The sequence below is a fragment of the Labeo rohita genome, chromosome 16, assembly GCF_022985175.1.
Source record: "Labeo rohita strain BAU-BD-2019 chromosome 16, IGBB_LRoh.1.0, whole genome shotgun sequence".
NCBI lineage: Eukaryota > Metazoa > Chordata > Actinopteri > Cypriniformes > Cyprinidae > Labeo > Labeo rohita.
This window is the reverse complement of record NC_066884.1, coordinates 28,374,557-28,380,847: the sequence shown is the minus strand read 5'-3', so window position 1 is coordinate 28,380,847 and position 6,291 is coordinate 28,374,557.

The window sequence follows — 6,291 nt, the reverse complement described above, 5'->3', positions numbered from 1 at the left end:
GTGTCAGTGTGTGAATATGTTTACTTTTATAGCAGAAATAGACATGTGAGACAAGTGCATTTACCTCTATAGAGCAAAGATGTTGCTAATGAATAATGATGTGGCAGAATATAAACTACAGCTATAATAATGTGAATGTATGTACTGTATGTATGTATATATGTACCGTATTAACCTGAATATAAGACAATTTCTTGGAAATACATCTGAAGCCATGTCCACACTAATATATTTTCATTTGAAAACACATATTTTTCTCTCCATTTTACCTTTATACCAGTAATTGTGCCTGTTACATGCTATTCACTTTCACACTGTTGCTAAAGATATTTACTTTGTACACTCTTCATTTTACATTCATAAAAAGATGACAGAAAATGTACTCACAATTGCTGTCCTGTGGCAAAACATGAGGGCTGCTGCTTTTTAGATTAAACATGAGTGAGCGCGACATGGATGCGCCAGTGAATGAGATATTTCTGTAAATAAAATGATCCTGCCAGAAGAATTGCGTGAAAACTTATTGTATCTGTTCTGTCTGTATCATTTCAGTGAGGTTTTATGAGGTTTTACACATACGCAGTAAGGCAAATTTAACTTTTGCCGACGTTTCAGTGTGTATGAGAAACTTTTGGAAAACACTTGAAAACACTTTAACAGACGTCTGCAAGACGTCTGTTAAAGATCTCTTGATCTGGAAAGCATCTGCTGTGTACAAACATCTGGCAGACGTCTGTAAGATGTCAGTTTTACATACATTCTAAATCATAAACAACTTGAAGACATCTAACAGATGTCTATTTGACATCTGATAGGAAACGTCTAATAGACATATTGCAGATGAGCAAACTACGTCTTGCAGATGTAAATGCAGACATCAAATAGACGTCTCCGAGATGTACGTGTGCTATCAGGGGGTAGCCTGAAAAAACATGGTCGTCTTATATTTAGGGTCTAGACTTTGACATGTCAATAATACACCAAAAACAATAGGTGGCGCCAAATATGCGTAGCACAAGTCAAGAAATACATAATTCAATGTATGTCTTAATGTTAGAAGATCGCAAGTGAAAACAAAAGCATTAGAAAAGCTTACAGCGGCAGGAGTCTTGACTGTCATGTTAGCCTAATGGGACCAAACTTCCTCAGTAAGTGATTTTAAAACTTAAGACAGAACCCAGATTTGAAGACTACAATAAGATTTCACTTCTACTGTTGGTGAAATTTTGGTAGGCTACTATGGGATGGATGGCCTAATTGTTATATAATTCAGACTGTTTAACTTACCCCTGATAGCACACATACATCACGGAGACGTCTATTTGACGTCTGCATTTAGATCTGGAAGATGAATTTTTTAGAGTTTTTGCTCATCTGCAATATGCCAATAGGACATTTCCTATCAGATGTCAAATAGACGTCTATTCCCAGCAAACAGGGGACGTCCCCCCGGATGTTGCAAACATCCATTTAGGTCCGCAGTACGTCCGCTTTGTAACGTTCGCTGGTGGATGTTCGTAGGACGTCCATATTTGGTCCTCTTTTTGACATTTGCTGGTGGATGTTCAGAGGACATTCTTCCGAACCAGTTTGCGAATGTCCCTGTTTGTCCCTCTTCTGCCATTTCCCTAACAGCACTTGAAAAATCCAGTCCCCATGCTTGGGCTTTATCATCAGACATCTTGCAACTCAGACAACGTTAAGTAAATTAAAGATTTTGTCTGATCTGACTAATGACATGTTTACAAAGGATTTTAAAATGACCTGTAGCTAACGTTTCATATAGGTCCTCACAATGCTTCATGAACGTCCCGCGAACGTCCGTGGTACGTCCCGGGAATGTCCTGCAAACATCCCCATTTCGTCCTCCAGATGTCCTACGAACGTCCGCGGTACGTCCTGCAAATGGACTCGCAATGTCATGCTGTCTAAAAAATCCTACACAAAGACATCCAGGGGATGTTCGCAGAGGCAAAACATTTTTTGTTAGCTGAGTTCGATTTCTTTAAGATGTTTGTGATTTACAATGTATGTAAACCTGATATCTTACAGACGTCTGTCAGATGTTTGTACACAGCAGATGCTTCCCAGATCAAGTGATCTTTAACAGACATTTTGCAGATGTACGTGTGCTATCTGCGATCTGCTATTTGGTGGTATATCAAAAAGTGTATATTTTTAAATGTGATTGTTTGTATATTTTACCAGTATTTACCACACTTTCAAAATCAAAATTAAAATAGGAAAAATATGCAATGTGAAAATAATTTAAGATTTTTTTTTTCTTAATAAAACACAGGATTTGGTTTTCAAAAAGCCTTTTTCCAAATGGTACATCTTGAAAAAGGGGGGGTCGTCTTACATTCGAACCAATATGGTGTTTACATAACTCACAGTGTCCATGTAAAACCTATTACATGTTAAGATTCAGTATAGGAACAATTTTGACAAACAAAGCTGACAATAGCCAGTGACTTCCATAGAATAGCAAAAAAATATACTGTGTAAGTCAATGACTACCATCAGTTGTTTGGTTACCAACATTGTTATCTTCTTTCATGTTCAACAGAAGAAATAAGGTCATACAGGTTTGAAACAAATAGAGGGTGAGTAAATGATGACAGAATCTTCATTATTTTGGCTGACTTGACAGAAATAAATCTGAGAGATAAATATTCAGATTTAGCACTAGTGAAAAACCCTGACTACAAATTCCTGTAAACAGTTACTTACAGTATATAATACTAAGGCAGCTTTTTTTATCTTTGTTCATAACCCTAGTAAAATATTCGTCTTTTAGTCGTCATTATTTTAGTCTTAAACATTATTATTAATCATTATTGAACATTAAATATTATAATGTAAAAAAAAAGTTTGTGTTTTTGTTTTAATGTCAGTAAGAGGCTAGGGTTTTACATTTCTATTATTCTTCGAGTAAAATAATTTTCTAATAAATGATTGCTCAACAGGTATATTTCAGTAATCAATCAGATTTTATTGTAATGCGTTATTGCTGGTATGCCTAGTGTAATTAATAAACAAACGTTTGGAAAACAATCAAAGCTGTAATTATTTATTACGTCTGAGCCATACGTTTGGCTTCGAATCTATAACAAAACAACAAGGTTTCACAATCACAATTCCATCAGGATTCTGGTGTGTTGATGTGAGAGTGCGACAGGTGGATATAATACTTCACATATCATCTTCTTTTAAAGTGACTGGAGACTTACAGGAGCTACAGAGATATTTTTCTGCTTTCTGTTCATTCAATCCCCTGAATTTTCAGGGTCAGACGGAGTTTTCTGGGTTAGCTGTCAAAGTAGCTTAATGCGAGGCGATACGCTTCTTCAACCCTTTGGCTTTATACTTCTTCCTGATGGTCACAGAGGACAGTCTGTTGTCTAAACTTCATCCTGTCTTAGAGGCCATATTACATCTCTATACTCATAACTTTCAACACTTTGATCGAGTTTCCCTGGATAAAACATAAAGTCTAAATGACTATAAACTAAATATATTTTAACAGACATTTCCGTGCTAACACTGTATGTGTTTCCTCATAGGAAATGTGTCTGTACTTTCTGCATTAAGAAAGAGAATAACTACAGCATCCCAATGTACAGTACATATTTTATTGACAACCCACTTGTTATCTGAAATATGGTCACTCAGGTTTCATCTCATACAGATATAATAAGATCTCCAGATAATCTCTAACCACATCTAATACAGTCCTTATATAAACTATCAAAATGTGAAAGAGTTTGACAGTTATATGTCTTCCTTAAGATTAGATATGAGAACAGCACTGTGCTGCAGCGATGTATTTTAGCACCCTGGCTCCTTTGATAAAAACTCAATTAGATTTGACCAACGAAAGTAGCAACCAACAAAAGTTTATTGTCCATCATGAATTTTGAAGCCTAAATACAGTTGCCAGGAAAAAGGCTAAATGTTGGTTATAAACAAACTACACCACAAATGCATGAATAAAGCATCTCCACCATTAAATTTTCAACAACTCTGTTAGTTTTTATTTAAAAGGCATCGCCGATAACCTCTGTAGACCCATTTAGCTACTTGTTAGCAAACAACATTTTTTAAAACAAGTAAAAGTAAAGACAAGTTAAAAAAAAAACTGAACAAAAGCTAATAGTAAAATACACACACACACTCAAGGAGGTATTAGCTACTTGATATATTTTAGGTTGTAGAATAAAATATCTTGTGCTTGTTAGCCACAGATGTTATTTATTGTTTTTCAGCTGTCTATCATCTGTCTTATAACTGACACAGGAGGGTTTGCACTGGTCAGTGTAAGGCAAATGTAATCAGATTAACTGTCTGGAAGTGATAAAATGCTAACTTGTTTCTGGGTTTTGGCCTAGAAAAATATGTCCTAGTCTATTGTTCAAATATAGAGTGTTTTAATGACACATCATCAATCTGCCATATTGGCGGCACTAAATGTAAACAATGCCAATAAACCAAACAAAACTTGCATATTTCGCTAATTATTGCTGCCTAAACTGGTCCATTATTGTCATGTTTTGAGCTGTGCTAATCGGTCGGACCGGCAAAAAACATATGGAGTACTATAAACTGCCAAAAGTTATAACAAATTAAGGAGAAGAGTGCAAAAAACTATCTGAGGAACAAAAGGTGTTTGTGGTTGACCAAACTGAACCAGGATTTCCAGGGCAAGAATCTTGACAGCATTCATGTTTGTTCTTATAATTTCTGGTCAGGTAGGTGAAATATTAGGCTAATATCTTAATTAATACTCCTTGTACATATATTTACCAACTATTAACTTTAGTTTGTCAACATATTGCACACTTTTCTGCTTACTAAGTCCTTCTCTATATGATTTAGCAGCTTCCACACTATTTTCGACAGTATAAATTAGCAGAACAACATATTCAGTAGTACATTAACCATGCAATCCAAGCTGTTGTTTACATCCGAGTATCACCAGTATGGCTGTGCATCTGGGTAACTGTCCAAACCATGACGTAAGTGCAAACCCTCTATTGTGGAAAATATATCCCATTTTGTCTTATAATAGACAGGGTAATTAGCACTGGTCAATGTAAGGCAAATTAAATAAGAATAATCAATAAAGATAAGACACTTAGGGCTACTATAGACAACTGATAATAGGCATCTCTAAACTCAGATCAGATTATGTGCAATCTGCAGGCTAGAACGAATACAGGTGCGTTTAGAAATCAGAATGTCGTGGAAAAGTTCATTTATTTCAGTAATTCAACTCAAACTGTGAAACTTGTGTATTAAATAAATTCATTGCACACAGACTGAAATAGTTTAAGGTTCACTAGGCTACACAATCATGGGGAAGACAATCATTGACACCCTTCACAAAGAGGGTAAGCCACAAACATTCATTGCCAGAGACACTGGCTGTTCACAGAGTGCTGTATCCAAGCATGTTAACAGAAAGTTGAGTGGAAGGAAACAGTGTGGAAGAAAAAGATGCACAACCAACCGAGAGAACCGAGAGCCTTGAGAGGCTTGTCAAGCAAAATCGATTCAAGAATTTGGGTGAACTTCACAAGGAATGGACTGAGGCAGGGGTCAAGGCATCAAGAGCCACCACACACAGTCGTGTCAAGGAATTTGGCTACAGTTGTCGTATTCCTCTTGTTAAGCCACTCCTGAACCAAAGACAACGTCAGAGGCGTCTTACCTGGGCTAAGGAGAAGAAGAAATGGACTGTTGCCCAGTGGTCCAAAGACCTCTTTTCAGATGAGAGCAAGTTTTGTATTTCTTTTGGAAACCAAGGTCCTAGAGTCTGGAGGAAGGATGCAGAAGCTCATAGCCCAAGTTGCTTGAAGTCTGGTGTTAAGTTTCCACAGTCTGTGATGATTTGGCGTGCAATGTCATCTGCTGGTGTTGGTCCGCTGTGTTTTTGGAAAACCACTGCACCCGTTTACCAAGAAATTTTAGAGCACTTCATGCTTCCTTCTGCTGACCAGCTTTTTAAAGATGCTGATTTCATTTTCCAGCAGAAAAAAAACACTGCCAAAAGCACCAAAAGTTGGTTAAATGACCATGGTGTTGGTGTGCTTGATTAGCCAGCAAACTCACCAGACCTGAACCCCACAGAGAATCTATGGGGTATTGTCAAGAGGAAAATGAGAAACAAGAGACCAAAAAATGCAGATGAGCTGAAGGCCACTGTAAAAGAAACCTGGGCTTCCATACCACCTCAGCCACAGACCGATCACCTCCATGCCACGCCAAATTGAGGCAGTAATTAAAGCA